The sequence below is a fragment of the Prionailurus viverrinus genome, chromosome E2, assembly GCF_022837055.1.
Source record: "Prionailurus viverrinus isolate Anna chromosome E2, UM_Priviv_1.0, whole genome shotgun sequence".
NCBI lineage: Eukaryota > Metazoa > Chordata > Mammalia > Carnivora > Felidae > Prionailurus > Prionailurus viverrinus.
In genome coordinates, this window is record NC_062575.1 from 42,387,297 (window position 1) to 42,404,304 (window position 17,008).

General features: G+C 45.5%; 1 pseudogene; it reads left to right on the plus strand.

Annotated features, from left to right (window-relative positions):
• Positions 1 to 9,419: 9,419 nt before the first annotated feature.
• Positions 9,420 to 16,549, plus strand: LOC125152555 (holocytochrome c-type synthase-like; annotated as a pseudogene).
• Positions 16,550 to 17,008: the final 459 nt, after the last annotated feature.

Genomic DNA, 17,008 nt, shown 5'->3' on the forward strand with positions numbered 1-17,008 from the left:
CCTGTGGCCTGTGACGACTGGAAGATGAGGACACTGCTGTCCCTGCCTGTGCATTATGACATACGGGAGTGGACCTCCCCCCAGAGCAGCGGAGGCGCCCCGGAGCTCTCTCTCTCTCTGCCCATGCCCCAGAGCCAGGCCCGAGTACAGAATGGGGACAGGGACCAAGACTGTGTTGAAATGCCATCCATTCCCCTTTAATGCTGTGGTTCATGCCCCTCCACCAATCACAGTGCTTTCTCTTTCTTTTCCTTGATTAGCATTGCCAAAATTTGAGTCCCTTTTATCTTTTCCAGAGAACCATTCCCTGTATTAAAAATTCTACTCTTGGGCACCTGGCTGGCTCCGTCACTGGAGCATGCGACTCTTGATTTCGGGGTTGTACGTTCAAGCTCCATGTTGGGTGTGGAGACTGCTTTAAAAAAATCTTAGGGGCGCCTGGGTGGCTCAGTCAGTTCTAAGTGTCCGACTCTTAATTTCAACGCAGGTCATGATCTCACGGTTCATGTGTTTGAGCCCCACGTGAGGCAGAGCCTGCTTGGGCTTCCCTCTCTCCCTCTCTCTGCCCTTCCCCACTCATGCTGTCTCTGTCTCTCTCAAAGTAAATTTTTAAAAAACTTTAAAATTAAAAAGTAAAGAAAAAATAAAGAAAATCTTAAAAAAAAATTCTACTCTAGTTCTTTAATCTCTCCTTCTCTCACTTTGTCTCCAGTAGTTACCTTTGTATTCTTCTTGGCTTTAGTGCTTTCCTAGGCTTTTGTTGAATCGTTCATTGATTTTCACCCTTTCTTGCCTGATAATGGAGACCTTTCATTCTCTTACTCAGAGCTAAGTGTTGGCCGCACTTCTCCTAGGTCTGGGGGCTCCGTGCTTTCCATGTTCCTAACTTCTCTATAGGAGCCCCTAACTGCTTGTTGGCAGAGGTTAACCCTTGTTTGTTTAACTTCCAGGTCTTGAATTTAAAAAAAAAAAATTTTTTTTAACATTTATTTATTTTTGAGACAGATAGAGACAGAGCATGAGCAGGTGAGGGTCAGAGAGAGAGGGAGACACAGAATCCGCAACAGGCTCCAGGCTCTAAGCTGTCAGCCCAGAGCCCGATGTGGGGCTCGAACTCACGGACCGCGAGATCATGACCTGAGCTGAAGTTGGACGCCCAACCGACTGAGTCACCCAGGCGCCCCCAGGTCTTGAATTTTTTAAATAAACTTTTTGTAATTGATTGCTAGTTTTATTACATCGTTGTGAGAACATGTGCCCTGTCCTGCTCCCGCTGTGTGGAACTGGGGAGTTTCATGGGTTCTGAGGCAAGTAGGTGATTATGCACAGAGCACAAAGTCTATGGATCTGTAAGTCAGACTATTATGAAGGCTCGGACTCTGGTTTTTTGTTTTTGTTTTGTTTTGTTTTGTTTTGTTTGAGAGAGAGAGTGTGAGCGGGGGAGAGGGACAGAGAGAGAGAGAGAATCTCAAGCAGACTCCACGCTCAGCATGGGATCACAGGATCCTGGGATCATGACCTGAGCCAAAATCAAGTCAGATGCTCAACCGACTGAGCCACTTGGGTGCCCGTCTGACTCTTTTGTCTTTCCTGTTTGACCTGTCAAAGACTGAGAACAGTGTGTTCCAGAGTCTCACTCTGATTTTCCTTATGACAATTTATTCTTGAATTTCTTGCACTTTTGCTTTATGTATTTCAACTTCAGTACTTTGCTACATCTGTGGGAGGGGTATGATCGTCATCATGAATCATACCTTCTGTATCATTCGGACATTGATCCAAATCCATATCACATATTAATAACACAATCCCAGTTATTTTTAGTTGCATCTTGTCTGAGTGTCATTCATTCAAATATCTGAGCACCTACCATTTACCAGGCACCAAACCTAGTGCTGGGGACAAAGGGCTGACTGCCACCAACAGGGTCCCTGCTTCTAGTAGAGGAGAGAGACTCGTGAGCAAATTTACCAACGATGTTAGATTCACACTTGCACGCACACACTCACACCTCACACACTCCAATCTGTAAGAGGATTCCTGTATTATTATTATTAGGAAGGGAATTTGGGAGTTGACAGTCAGGGGCATTTTGAATGGATACAACCTGCCACATTTACCATCCCCAAAGATGGGAAATTCTCTAGATTTTGACATTTAAGCTGGCCCAAGAGGTGACAATCATATTTTTGCTAGTTTATTCATATTTGATTCATAAATATAAGTACGTTTTACCACATATTTGTCTTATCTATATTCAGAAGCCCTTCAGGGGTGCCTGGGTGGCTCAGTCGGTCAAGCGTCCAGCTTCAGCTGAGGTCACGATCTCACAGTTCACGAGTTCGAGCCCCACGTCCGGGCTCTGTGCCAACAGCTCAGAGCCTGGAGCCTGCTTCGGATTCTGTGTCTCCCTCTCTCTGCCCTTCCCCCGCTCACACTCTTTGTCTCAAAAATAAATAAATATTTTTAAAATTTTTTAATAAAAAAAAAAGAAGCCCTTCAGACATTATGGATACTACTACGTTGCCAAGTATCACAAGTATGTTTTCAGTTTTGTTATTTATTAACTTTATAACGTGGTTGTGTACACAAGTTTTAAAATATGGGATTCCCCTCTTTTTTTCTTCTGTTGCTTCTAGATTTCTTTCCAACTCTCAGATTATGAAAACATCCTTCTAGATCTTCTTTGGCTACTTTAGTTCTTTTATGTTTAAATGTTTATTTATTTGGGGGGGAGGGGGGGAGAGGGAGAGAGAATCCCAAGCAGGCTCCGTGCTGTCAGCACAGCACAGATGCAGGGCTCAAACCCACAAACCATGAGATCATGACCTGAGCCCAAACCAACAGTCAGATGCTTAACCGACTAAGCCACCCAGGTGCCCCTAGTTCTTTTATGTTTGGATTTTTAACCCAGACAGACTTTTGTGAATAACATGAAAGCAGAGAAATGACTTCTCCCCAATGGGGAACCAGCTGTCCCAAGAAAATCGCTGAATAACCAATGGACCAGTCCACCAAGAGAAGTGAAATACTATTCCCAGAGAAAGGGGGAGAGGAGAAGGAAGAGAGGAAAAAAACAACTGTTTGTCCCAGTGCATTATATTTTCTTTCCACTCTAAGAGCATATAGTCCAAGGGGAAGTGGTAACGACATAATGAGCCATACCCAGCCAACTGACAGAAAGCTTTATTTAGGGAAGACAGCTCTTGTTTCATGGAAGACACCAGGCTTCTGGCCTGAGTCAAACATGCAAGGAGGTGGCCACCCAGTCATGAGCTGAGCCCCCAGATCTTGGGAAAAATATACCCCAGGAGCAAAGGCGGCTGATAAAGCATGCATGCTGTGATGAACACTGCCATGGGGACCACTTTAACACAAAGCCAAGTCCTTCGTTTTGATAAAGCTCAAATGCTTACCTTGAAGAGGGAGGTTGTCATGGTAACTCTTTCAAAGACAATGTCCTCACCATGGACCAGCTGTCTAAACTCTGGAGAATAAGCATTCTCCTCTGTGATGACAATTAAAAACCCAATGGGGAGGCTGAAGCTGGCAGCCCCCGGGGGGAACCACAGAGAGCCTCGCTGGTTTTCAAAACACTTCAACAGTGGTACAACAAGAACTTAAAGTTCTATGACACCGTTTGAAAAAGATAGTTGCTTAGATCAACTATTTTACTACACTGATATGAAGTGGTAATAGATAAAATAGCACAATGAATAGTGTGATAATTATAACAATGTTAGAACAACTTTTTTTCTTTTTTAAAACAAGGGGATATTCAATACTAAATTAAAATACACCCGACTAGGGGCACCTGGGTGGCTCAGTCAGCTAAGTGTCCGACTCTGGATTTTGACTCAGGTCACGATCTCACAGTTCATGAGTTCAAGCCCCACATTGGGCTCTGCACTGTTAGTGCAGAGCTTGCTTGAGAGTCTCCCCTCTCTCTCTCTCTCTCTCTCTCTCTCTCTCTCTCTGCCCCTCCCCTGCCCATGCACTCTCTCTCCCCGCCTCAATAAATAACCTTATGTTAATTTTTTAAATTTTTATTTCTGCACTGTCAGCACAGAGCCCGATGCAGGGCTCGAACTCATGAACTGTGAGATCATGACCTGAGCCAAAGTCGGACACAACAGACTGAGCCACACAGGCGCCCCTAAATAACTAAACTTAAAAAAAAAATACACCAACCTAAACTTTCTCGATCCTCATCTTCTATGGCTTCTCAACTATTGTCTTCTTATGTCTTTAACCTATTTCTGGGTAACAGGCAGGCAGAGCCTGCCAGAAACAAGCTGAATCCAAGCCCTGGCCCTCCCCAGACGTGACAGCATCAGTCACAATCCCTGCTGGGTGGGTGCTCAAAGAGTTTAAGGAAAGCAGTTTAATGAACTCTTTACAGAGGTGTGAGCTGGGTTGTGCAGAGCAAGCAGGGCAGGGGGCAGGGGGTGGGGGGAGAAGGGGGCGTGGTGGTGAAAGTATGGGGAACCAGCAACACTAGCAAGCTGTTATTCCGGGGCCCGGAGAGGGCAGGGGAGGGAGTGGTCTTTCCGGAACCCTGTGACAATTGGGCTGTAGGTGAGGGGTCCTCGGCAGGAGCCGTCGCCTTGAGTAAAAGGTTGCCTTCAGAATGCATGCCCAGGGGCTCAGATCCTGCCTGCATGAGCAACACAGCTCTGTACCATGTGGATAATAATATCACACACTTCACAGGACAAAGGATTAAATCTGATACTCATTAAAACACTTGGAACCGTGGTTAGCACTGTTCCGATCAGAAGTACTCAAATGTGAGCTCCAACGCATGGACCTTATCTGGAAACCAGTTACGAGGGATGAACTAAAAAAAGCACTTGAATCATCTGAGCATGTGCTAATTAGATATTTGATCTTAAGAAATGGCAGAAGGGGATTAATGGAATGATGGTTCTGTGAATTTTTGTTTACAAGCCCTTCTTTTTTAGAATTACATATTGAAATACTTACAGATGAAATTACACGATGTCTGAGATTGCTCCCAAGTCATCCAGGGAGAAGAGGGTACAGATGAAACCAAACCCGCTGAAAGCTAATAGTTACTGAAATGTGGGGCTCATCGTATTTTCTTAACTTGTGTGTATGTGTGAAATCTCCCATGTTAAAGACAGACACAGAATAGGCATATGTACACTGAGCATCAGACACATCTTCACATTTTATACTTCTTATTGAAAAATATAGGGGCACTTGGGTGGCTCAGTCGGTTAAGCGGCCAACTTCGGCTCAGGTCATGATCTCGCGGTTCTTGGGTTCAAGCCCCGTGTCGGGCTCTGTGCTGACAGCTCAGAGCCTGGAGCCTGCTTTGGACTCTGTATTCTCTCTCTCGCTCTCTCAAAAATAAATAAACATTAAAAAAATAATAATGCTTGGAGGGGGCACCTCAATGGCTCAGTCAGTTAAGTGTCCTACTCTTGATTTCTGCTCAGGTCATGATCTCACGGTTTGTGGGTTCGAGCCCAAACAGCGGGCAGCTGTCAGTGCAGAGCCTGCTTGGGATTCTCTCTCTTCTTCTCTCTCTGCCCCTTAGCTGCTCATGTTCTGTCTCTCCCTCTCTCAAAATAAATTAATAAACATGAAAAAAGTTTTTTTAAATATAATGCTCGAGGGGCTCCTGGGTGGTTCAGTCAGTTAAGCATCCGAATCTTGATTTCCATTTTGGCTCAGGTCATGATCCCAGGGTCATGGAATTGAGCCCTGTGTTGGGCTCTGCACTGAATGTGGAGCCTGCTTAAGATTCTTTCTCTCTCCCTCTGCCCCCGTCTCTCACTTGCACTATCTCCAAAATTTAAAAAACAATAATAATAATAATAGGGGCACCTGGGTGGCTCAGTTGGTTGAATGTCCAAGTCTTGATTTAGGTCAGATTCTTGGGATCAAGCCCCACGTCAGGCTCTGCACTGTCACACGTCAGGCTCTGCACTAACAGTGCAGAGCCTGCTTGGGATTCTCTCTCTCCCTCTCTCTCTCTCTCTGCCGCTCCCCTGCTTGCAGGCATGCTCTCTCTTTCTAAATCAATCAATCAATCAATCAATCAATCAATCCTGGGTTTTAAGATAAAGCCCTAATTGGGGCAGATTCTCCCCTTCTGAGGGATTTGCACATAAATTTCTGAACTGAAGGCTTGAAGTGTGGGCTTCACTGGCAGTACTCTGGCTCTTGGATAATGTGGAACAGAGACCAAAGCTCCAAGGAGCCTCCTGAAATAGCCCAAGTCCCCCCACCTCACCCCTACCCCTAGGGTCCAGCTGGATTCACTTGTCTGCCCGGCTGGCTGTGTAGGGCCAGTATGCCTCTCTGGGTGAGGAGAGGAAAAAGAAGAAATAGGAGAGGGTGAGGGGCAAAATTTGGGAGCAAGAACCAGGGTGCAACAGTGCATACAGTAGGCACTTAATAAATGTTTTGCCAGAGGGGATGGGAACCCAAAGCGCAGATACTGAAGAAAGGCAGTAACATTCTCCCAGAGGTGAAAGAAGAGGTCTGTCGAGAAAAGCCATAAAAAAAATCTACGTCATTTCTAGCAAAAAGCCAAGGGTTCCCTGGCAGGAGTGAGTGTCAATAATCCAAATACACTGTCACTTCTCTGAGTGAATTTTCCTTAAAGGAATTTCTGGGGCTCTTGTCTAAACTCATTTCTCATTGTTTACCTTTCCGATTTTCCATATTATTTTTCTACCGCATTTATTTGTTGACTTGCACCGTGTGGCCACAGCAAACTACCCAATGTCATAAATATGCACAAGGCAGCCACAATCATATTGAAGGAATTTAAGAAACGAAATAAAAAATCAAAAATGTGACTTCTTAGACATCAATGCATCGCAGACACGGCACAATTCCGAACGAATTGCTTCAGCTGAATTTAGACACTCAATTGGGCACTCAATTATCCTGAAGCTTTATTGATGCCCTATTAGAAGTGGCCCCACCCCTTAGAATCAAATGGAAGGGAGGCAGGTATCATTCCACCCACCGTGCACGGCCCCTCCCCTCCTGTGTACAAGCACGTTCCCCCTGACAGCCTCCCAAATCTGAATTTTAAATGTGCATTTTCTTCCAGGACTCCAAGCACACAACCACTCTGTGGTCCTGCTCTAAGGATGTCAACCTTCAGCAGCCTCGAACTCTCAGACCTTGCAGGGGTCACCCTTGAGCTGCTCTGTTAAGTGGCTGCAGGTGGGGTCCGACTGATGGGAGTCAGGAGGCATCCACGCCCCCTCCTCGTTAATAACTCCAGATCTCAGGCAGCCGGCAGCAGGTCCCTGCCCAGGTACCACATTATATGATAATTATGCTCAGATTAGTTTTTCATACCCTTTGGACAGAGACATGCTAATTTGGATTCTCAGACATTAAAATCTTATAAAGTTCACTAGTGATTTTAAGTCCCATTTCCTAATTCCAGCTCAATGATGGAGAGAAAAAGATGTGGCTATTGGCTTCCTATCAAGAGCTGATCCCTCAAGTGAGCTTAATCAGAAGCTCCTTGGAGGGGTGAGGATGTCGTGTCTCACACCGGATTGAACACCTTATTTTAAAATGTCTGTAACCTACTTACTGTCTGGCCACCTGCTCAACAGGCTTCACCTTCACAGCCCCACGTACAACATAAGCAGCAAGGACTGGAGAGCAATCAGCCGCCTCCGTGAATCATTTTTTTTCCAAACTCATCACCATCAGAAACTGAACAGGACTGTCAAAAGTACCCCTGAATAACCTGCACAACTAGGGAAACATCAGCCACTGCTCTTTGTCCAGAGGAGCTGTAAACATCTCAGCCCCTAGAGGCAATACCAGCTTCTCCTATCGCCAGCTGCTCAGCCTCTCTGGACTCCACTTCCTCATCTGTAAAATGGGACTGTGATAGGATTAAGGAAATAAAGGCTCCGGAAGCACACCACACAGAAGGCCCACAGAGCCTTCAATAAACGTTAGGTATCTTCTATGAATATACAAATAGGAAAAAAACGTGTATTGAATCATTCTAGACTGGTAAAGTATATATATGTATATATATGCGCATATATATATGTACATATACACACATACATACATATACATATGTATATATACATATATATGTATATATAAAGTATATATGTATATATATACATATATGTATATATGTATATATATACATATGTATACATACATATACACATATATATAAGTACATGTACACATATATAAGTATATATATATAATATGTATGAATATATTATGTAATACTATATATTATAAATGTATGCAATATGCTTCTTTTTTTTAAGTTTATTTATGTTTATTTTCAGTTAGAGAGAGAGGGTAAGGGGCAGACAGGAAGAGAGAATTCCAAGCAGGCTCCACACTGTCAGAGCAGAGCCCGATGTGGGGCTTGAACCCACGAACCGTGAGATCATGACCTTAGCCAAAATCAAGAGTCAGATACTCAACCCACTAATCCACCCAGGTGCTCCTCTGAACAGATTTTTTAAAGACACTTGAAGAAAACAAAGAAGTTAGGAATGCAGGAAGGGAGTGGAGAGGGCACGGAGGATGCTGTCAGGGGCGTCCCAACACAGATGACCAGGACTAAGAAGCTGGAAGGAATAGATCACAGATAGTAGAATCTTCAGGACTTGTTTCGTGATCAGGAAAAAGGAAGGAGGGAAAGGAACCTAGGATACACCGGCCCCCCACATCGTGTCTGGGGAAAGGTAGATGTGATACTGTGATTTGTAATAAGGAAAACATACTGGTCTTCTTCCCTTTTCTGCCTCAGAGCTCCTAAAACTCTTAGAATTTCCTAAGTGCTGAGAGAAATAAAGGTGTCTTTTGTTATGCTAATGAGGCAATTTGGGGGAAATGCCTGAGGCTGGAAGCTGGTTGCCAAGGGAACCACTCTGGTGAGAGGGTTGGAACTTTCAGCCCCACCCTCTGACCTTCCAGGAGAGGAAGAGGCGGGGCTGGGTGTTGAATCAATACCCAATGGTCAATGATTTCACCAATCTTGCCTATGTAATGAAGCCTCCATAAAAACCCTAAAAGGATGGGGTTCAGGAAGCTTCTGGGTTGGTGAACAAGTGGAGATTTGGGGAGAGCGGCACACCCATCCCCATACCTTGCCCTATGCGTCTCCTCCATCTGGCTGTTCCTGAGTTCTATCCTTTTATAATAAACTGGTAATCCGTTAAGTAAAATGCTTCTCTGCATTCTGTGAGCCACTCTGGTAACTTAATCAAACCCAAGGAGGGGGGGCGTGGGACCTCTGATCTACAGCCAGTCAGAAGCACAGATGACACCCTGAACTCTCGATTGTGTCTGAAGGAGTCAGGAGGCAGTCTTGTGGGACTGAGCCCTCAACCTGTGGGGTCTGATGCTGTGTCCAGGTAGACAGTGTCTGAATGGAGTTGAATTTTAGGACACTCAGCTGGTGTCGAAGAATTGCTTGGTGGTGTGGACAAAAACGCAATCAGAACCAAGAATCGGAGCAGGTAAGGAATGTGGTTTTAGACTTGAAGGCTTTGAGACACCTGCAGAAGATCCATGTAGAGAGAAGTCCCACAGGCAAGTGGATCTTCAGCTGGGAACCAGGAGCAAGACAGAGCTACAGGCACGGGTGTGGAAGCCATCAGCATCACAAGTGGTACATCATAGGCGATACCCTGTGTTAGAGATGAGATTTTCCAAGTCTGTTCAGGGAGAGAAGGCAGCTAAGAACACAGCCAAGGTGGGGGTTTCCACCTGGGCATCCAGGTGAAAGCAGGTCGAGAAGAGCCCACCAAGAGACAGAGAAGAAACAGTGAAGGAAGAGGCCCTAAGGTTGCAGAACAGAAAGTGGAGACAGTGGTCAGCGGACTCACAGATCTCAGGTGTCGGGCAAGGTGAGAAAGGTGGGGACCTCAGCCTGAGCCATTTCTCAAGAACAAACCCAGGAATCATCCTTAGTTCCTCCTTATCCTTCACACCCCACATTGTCACACTGAATCCATCATTGGTTTTATTTCCAAAATGTAACTCAAAGTCATCTATTTCTCCTATTATCCTGATCCTGGACACCCTGGACTTAGCTCCCTAGAAGATACTCTATAGCCAATATCAAATGGGAAATTGATTTGAATTCTGTGAATAGATTTCTGACCATGTGAATTGTTTTCAAGTTATTGAACCTAAGGAGAAATTATGATTGTTTCCTAAATGCTCAAAAGATACATTCAATGAATGCCATTCTTTTTTTTTTTTTTTTCAACGTTTATTTATTTTTGGGACAGAGAGAGACAGAGCATGAACGGGGGAGGGTCAGAGAGAGAGGGAGACACAGAATCGGAAACAGGCTCCAGGCTCTGAGCCATCAGCCCAGAGCCCGACGCGGGGCTGGAACTCACGGACCGCGAGATCGCGACCTGGCTGAAGTCGGACGCTTAACCGACTGCGCCACCCAGGCGCCCCTGAATGCCATTCTTAATAAACACTGAAACAAGGGGATATCCATCTACTTCCAAAGTGATTTTTTAAAATCTCAACCCAAAGCCAACCCAAGTATCAACATAGTGCGGATGCACTGAGAACATTCCCACTAGAATCACGAAGAATATACCATCACTGCTGTCACATAGCATTGTCTTGGCAGTACTAGCCAATGCAATTAGTTAAGAGAAAGAAATCTGAAGCATAAAAGTTAGAAAGGAAGATGTATACTATCACTATTTGTAGATGGTATAATTGGAAATTTCAAGGGAATTCATTGAAAACTATAAGAATTCAATAAGCACCTACCAGCTATGCAAGAACGAGGTCATCTTAGACCATCCAGCCTCAGTGGAACACCAGATAACTACAACCACTTGAGTGACCCACAGAAGAGCCACACAGGGGAGGCCAGCCCAGTGCTAACCCACAGAATCATGAGCAAATAAAAGGCTGTTGTTCTAAGCCACCACGTTTGGGGGTGGTTCACTGTAACTGATTTGCTGGGGAAGCCTGATATGATGGTCTGTTAACTATGCTTCTAGGCAACATTGCTTACGATAAGAATGATCCCTGGTGGGTAAACTGCATCTGGACTGGAAAGAACTATAAATGAACTACAGATTCCCAAGAGAAAGCCAGACCTTTAGACTTTTCACAGTGGGTCTCACCAAAATTCCTATGCTGAAACTCCTTGCCCAGTGTGACCGGTATTTGGAGGTGGAGACTTTGCGAGGCTCCACCCTCATGAATAGGATTATGTAAGAAGAGACACCAAGCTCTCCCAGGCTCCCTCTCCCTCCCCCTCCCCTTCCTTTTCTCCTTCTCCCTCCTCCTCTCCCTCCTATCCCCCTCCCGCTCTGGTTCTCTGTCCCTTTCTCTCCACCACTTGAGGACACAGCATGAAGGCAGTCATCTATAAACCAGCAAGAGGGGCCTCACCAGGCACCAGATCTGCCAGTGCCTTGATCCTGGCCTTCCAGCCTCTAGAATATGGGAAATAAACGTGTGTTGTTTAAGCCACCCCATCTATGAATATTCCATTAGAGCAGCAGGAACTGACTACAATAAGCAGTGAACCTTGTATCTCAGTACTTCAGTTACAGGGCACCAAAGGTGGATTGTGACTCAGAGAGAAGAGGAACGAACATCACCTAAAGATGGGTACATGAGAGATAGTTGCTGGGTGACTGCGGTTCTGTTCCTCTTTGAGACTTAAGTGTAGGGAAAGGAAGTGCGTATGGATGCCAGGATGACAAAGGGGCGGGACGTGCTGGATATTCTCAACTTGAAACCACCGGTCTGGTCTAAGGCTGGGAAACCAGTCTCCTGCATGGCCCAGGGTTAAAGGTGGCCAAGAGAGGTTCGAACGGACGGAAGTGAAGCAGACGCCGTTTCCCTTGAAAGGTGTCGTTGGTGAAACACTTGCTGGTTTCGGGCACCACTGCAGAGTGCTGGGCTACAGTGCCCGCACAGCCTGGCTCTCTCAGACCTCCTCCTTCACGCACCCAGCTCCAAGCACTTTCCCGCAGGCTCTGATCCCCCGGCTGCACCAGCGTTTCTGCCTGTCGCCATTAGAGGCTTTCAACACCTCTGGCCCCGGCCTCTATCTTCCCACACATTTGAGGAAGTTCTAATTCCTCTAATAAACTCCGGGTTCCCATAAAATATAATCAGATAACAAAGAGGCAAAAGATGCGAGCAAACAGCTCACAGAAGAGGTACTGCCAGTGCTTCTTCCACACAGGACACGATGCTCAACCTTACAGCAAGGCAAATGAACGTTTCCCTGAGATACATTTTTCCTCCATCCAACTGGCCAAACTCCACAGCTTTGGCAGCACATGCTGTTGTCAAGGCTGCGGGGAAGGCAATTTTCTGCACTGGGGGTGGAACCGTACGTGAAGGAGCACCGTGTCTCCGTTAGCGATAGCCACCAAAGTTGTAACAGCACATCCTTTGCCAGTTCCCATCTGATTGTTTCCTTCTGCGGATATTCGTGCCAGCAAGTGTGTGTGAAAAGGTGTCCGTGCACCGGTGCTGACTGTAGTATTGTTTGAAATGGCACAAGACAAGAAGCCATCTAGAGTCGGTCAAGAGCGAAACAGATGACGGTATGTTCGTACAGTGGATGCTACGCAGCTACAGTAAAAGATGCAGATGACAAAGCTCTCTGTATTTACACGGAATGATATCTAAGGTCTAAACAATTTTTTTTTAATGTTTATTTATTTTTGAGAGCGAGAGACAGAGATAGAGCGCAAGTGGGGGAGGGGCAGAGAGAGAGGGAGACCCAGAATCCGAAGCAGGCTCCAGGCTCTGAGCTGTCGGCACAGAGCCCCACGTGGGGCTTGAACTCACAAACCCCGTGAGATCACGACCTGAGCCGAAGTCAGATGTTTAACTGACTGAGCCACTCAGGTGCCCCAATATCTAAGATACTGTTAGGTGAGGGGTAAGATCCAGAACTATATGTAGAACGAGCTATCCTGAACAGCAAAGGAAGAAAAGCAGAATTTATGTTTCGTATTTATGTATACCCAATCTCTAAACGGGTCCATAGGAAACCAAAGGCAGAGGGGCAACTGAGACAGAAACAGAGGAGTTGGGGGTAAGGATGGAAGGAAATTTCTCTATGTACCTTTTTGTAAATCACATGAGCATATTTTTGCCCTAAAATTTAACATGCCTAGAGACGCCTGAGTGGCTCAGTCAGGTAGGCTTCCAGCTACGGCTCAGGTCATGATCGCAGGAGCCCTGCGTTGGGCTCTCTGCTGACAGTGTAGACCCTGTGTCAGATCCTGTCTCCCGCTCTCTCTGCTGCCCTCTCTCTCTCTCTCTCTCTCTCTCTCAAAAATAAAATTACAAAAAATTTTTTTTTAATTTAACATGCCTAAAAACTTGTTCATTTAAGAAAAATAAGAATGAATTGCAATCCTATTGACATTAGTTTAAAAATGTGATTGCACCTAAATTCATTCTTTTTTAATTTTTTACATATATTTATTTTTGAGAGACAGAGCACAAGTCGGGGAGGGGCAGAGAGAGAGAAGGAGACACAGAATCTGAAGCAGCACAGAGCCCGACGCGGGGCTCAAACTCACAAACTGTGAGATCACGACCCGAGCTGAAGTCGGTCGCTTAACCGACTGAGCCACCCAGGCGCCACGAAATTCATTCTTTTTACCTGAAACTCATCTAACATAGAATCCCACTGATTCGGCTCACTTTTCTCCCTCAATCTTTACTTTTAACCATCTTCAAACCTTCAGAAAATTGAAATAATAGTATCATGATCAGCCACATATCCTTCGCTTAGGTTCACCACTCGTTAATGTTTTACATTTGCTTCATCACTCTCTCATCTTGTGAGAACAAAATGAGCCCTGTGCCTGCTCGCCAGGGGCAGGATCACGTGTGTGAGTCCGTGGCATGTCCCGTTACGGGCACTGTGGCCGAGAATAAGGAGCACCTAGATACTTTACGGAGGCTAAAGTATCCAGTATGAGTTGCAGACATCCACGACCCTTTACTCCTAAGGACTTCAGCCTGTGAATCCTAAGAACAAAGGACAGTTGAGTATCTGACTTTTGATTTCGGCTCCGGTCACGATCCCAGGCTCATAGGATCAAGCCCTGCTTCAGGCCTCACGCTGGCTCTGGCTGTGGAGCCTCCTTGGGATTCTCTCTCTCCCTTTCTCTTCCTCTCTCTCTCTCTCTCCCTCTCTAAACTCAGTGGTTTAGCATCCACCAGTAAGTTTTCTATGAATCAATTATGACAAAAACTTGTTGCAAAAGAGTGATTTTCTAGTTTTACCATTTCTTCTCCATTTATTCATTGTCATTCATTTTAGGGGCATGAGGATCAGTATTAGTACGACTCAAACTATTTTTCATCCAATGTGTTACAACCCCCAGATCTGCCCAGTGGGGATGTCTCCAAAGCTAGTTCCTGTGTCCTTTTGCCATGTTCCCATCAATCCTGGGGCATGTCCTTGCACTTGGGAACAAGGCATTCCAGGTTTTGTTTGTACCTTTTCTGCTCCAGAACTGGAATCCACTATTTTCCAAGTAGCCTTGTTTCCTTTAGGTAGGGAATGGTATTTAGAGACCACAATCTGGGTGCTAGGGTTTTCACTGCTTCCCGGCCCCTCTTACTTACTCTGGTGAAGAACTGGTCTTTGCTGTTTTACCTCTCTACCCCTTCTCTACCCCACCCTCATTTTCTTTTCCCCTTTCTCTGGCATCGGTTCCTTGACGAAACGTCGGAAGCTCGAAAAACTAGCAGCTGCGAACATACATGGTACAATATTTGAAGGGAGACAACCTCTTCATTTTTTTTCCCCAGTGTGTCCCCATCAGACTGAGGGGGTTACGGCTGAGCTATTTTAAGGACGACCTGTAAGATAAGCAGCCTCTGGCAGCCGTTTCCCATTCAGATCTTTTTCTGCGTGGGGGTAAAGAGGTGGAGAAATTTCACCTAATACAAATATGATTTGAATTTTAAAAGTCTATGTCTAATTACTACTTATGACTATAATAAAAATTGATTTTATACACTGTAATTTTGTGGTTTGAATATGTAATCAGAAATGTGAAGCTTGATGCCTTTGATTTTAATTTCCATAACCGATGCCTCTCAGTTCGCGTATTTCAATGGTTTCTGGGCTGAAACACCTTTTTCCAATTAGCAATCAAGATGTGCACAGTAGTTCAAGACCTTCTCAGGGTTTGGACCACCCTGCATAACGCATTTTATTCTACATCATGATTATGCTTGGCCCTTTATTGAACTGGTCATTACCTTGACCACAGAAAGACATCCCCCAGGGAATTCATTCTTGAATTCTTAAGCGGCCTAAGATTTGCATCTCTCTGGCAAGTAAACAGGTCAAATTGAACCATCAATGAGCCAACATTTTCAGAAAACAAAAAAACAAATTACGGTTTGCCACAACTGGAGCGGTGCTCCAGTGTTTCCATAAAAGGTTCTTCACTCATGAAGAGTCCGGGGACACCACAGAAATCATGACGCAGGACCAAGGACAAGCCATGTGGTCCCTCTCCTGTGAAAACTAAACTCTGGAGAGGTGTACTCGAGCACCAGCGGTGACCGCGACAATGGTGACCGAGAGAGAGAAGGCGGTTAGAGGCTCCCGACAGCGGCCCAGGACAGGAGTCAGAATTGTTTGGATTCAGCGCCAGGGTTCCAATCGTGGATTTGTCTGCATCTACCCCCACTGTTACAGTTCAGACCTCACATGCTTCAGATCATCAGGATGTCCCATGCATGAAGGGAAAATGAAAGGCTGTCCAGTGCAGAGCATGTGACCCATCTTGTGAGAACAAAATGAGCCCTGTGCCTGCTCGCCAGGGCAGGATCGCGTGTGTGAGTCCATGGGATGTCCTGTTACGGGCGCTGTGGCCGAGAATAAGGAGCACCTAGATTCTCATCTGATGCCACCACCTGATCGGACGCTGCCCCCACCACCACCGATCAGCCATTTGCACCGTTTACTGTGAGAGAGGACTCATCCATTCCGAGAGCAGATTCGGAGAATAAGTGGGTTTATCCTTCAGAACAGATGCTCTGGAATGCGATGGTACGGGAAGGGTGGAAATGGAAGGATGAGGATATTAGTCACAAAGACAGCATAATAGCATCAGAATTCACAATCAGAATAATGAGCAAGCCCGGAAGGAGATCCGGAAGTAGGAAGCCATTCATGCCGCCGAACATCCTTCGTGCTCCATCACTCATCCGGTTCGGAGGTAAAGAGAAAGAGTATTCACCAAGGGCAAGAATTCATTCCTGGATGGGGTACAAGTTGCCTTTTGACAGGCACGATTGGAACATCCACCCTTGTGGGCCAGAAGTCAGATAGGTCATCGGCTACTGCGATGGCGGTGAGGTCAAACAGGACTACCAGTTCACCACCCTGGACGCCCGGCCCGCTCTGGACCATCTCTCGTGAGTGTGGGACAGAATGGAGGCTGCATGGCGGTGCTGGACCTCAGAGCCACCGCCTTGTTGGAGATGGGAAGATAGAAACAACTTTTGTTTCTGAGCAATACATTAAACTATTTTCCCCAAACTTGAATTGCTCTCATGACGTAGTGGGAATGGCAAGTGGGTAATGACACCTTACGCTTCACTTAGTGAGGGTACCGTGCGCGGCACTCTTTGGTTTTTTGCCTTGCAGTTCGTAGCAGATCGTTATAGGTTTTCGTCCCACTCGGCTTACGTGGGAAGCGATCCCTTGGTTTCTCCTGCAGCTGCAGTATTGCCTACGTATTTAATCTAGAAAAGCGAGCAACCTCTGAAAAAGAATTTTTCTTATAATGTGAAGAAATCTAAGAAATAATAATAAGAAAGAAATGATTCCTCACTCTTTCTTATGAATACTTGAGATACAGACCTGAAGGCCCATGTGATGCTGAAGAGGTATTATCTGGCCAAATATTTGTTTTTTGGTTTTTTTTTAAAAATTTTTTTTTCAACGTTTATTTATTTTTGGGACAGAGAG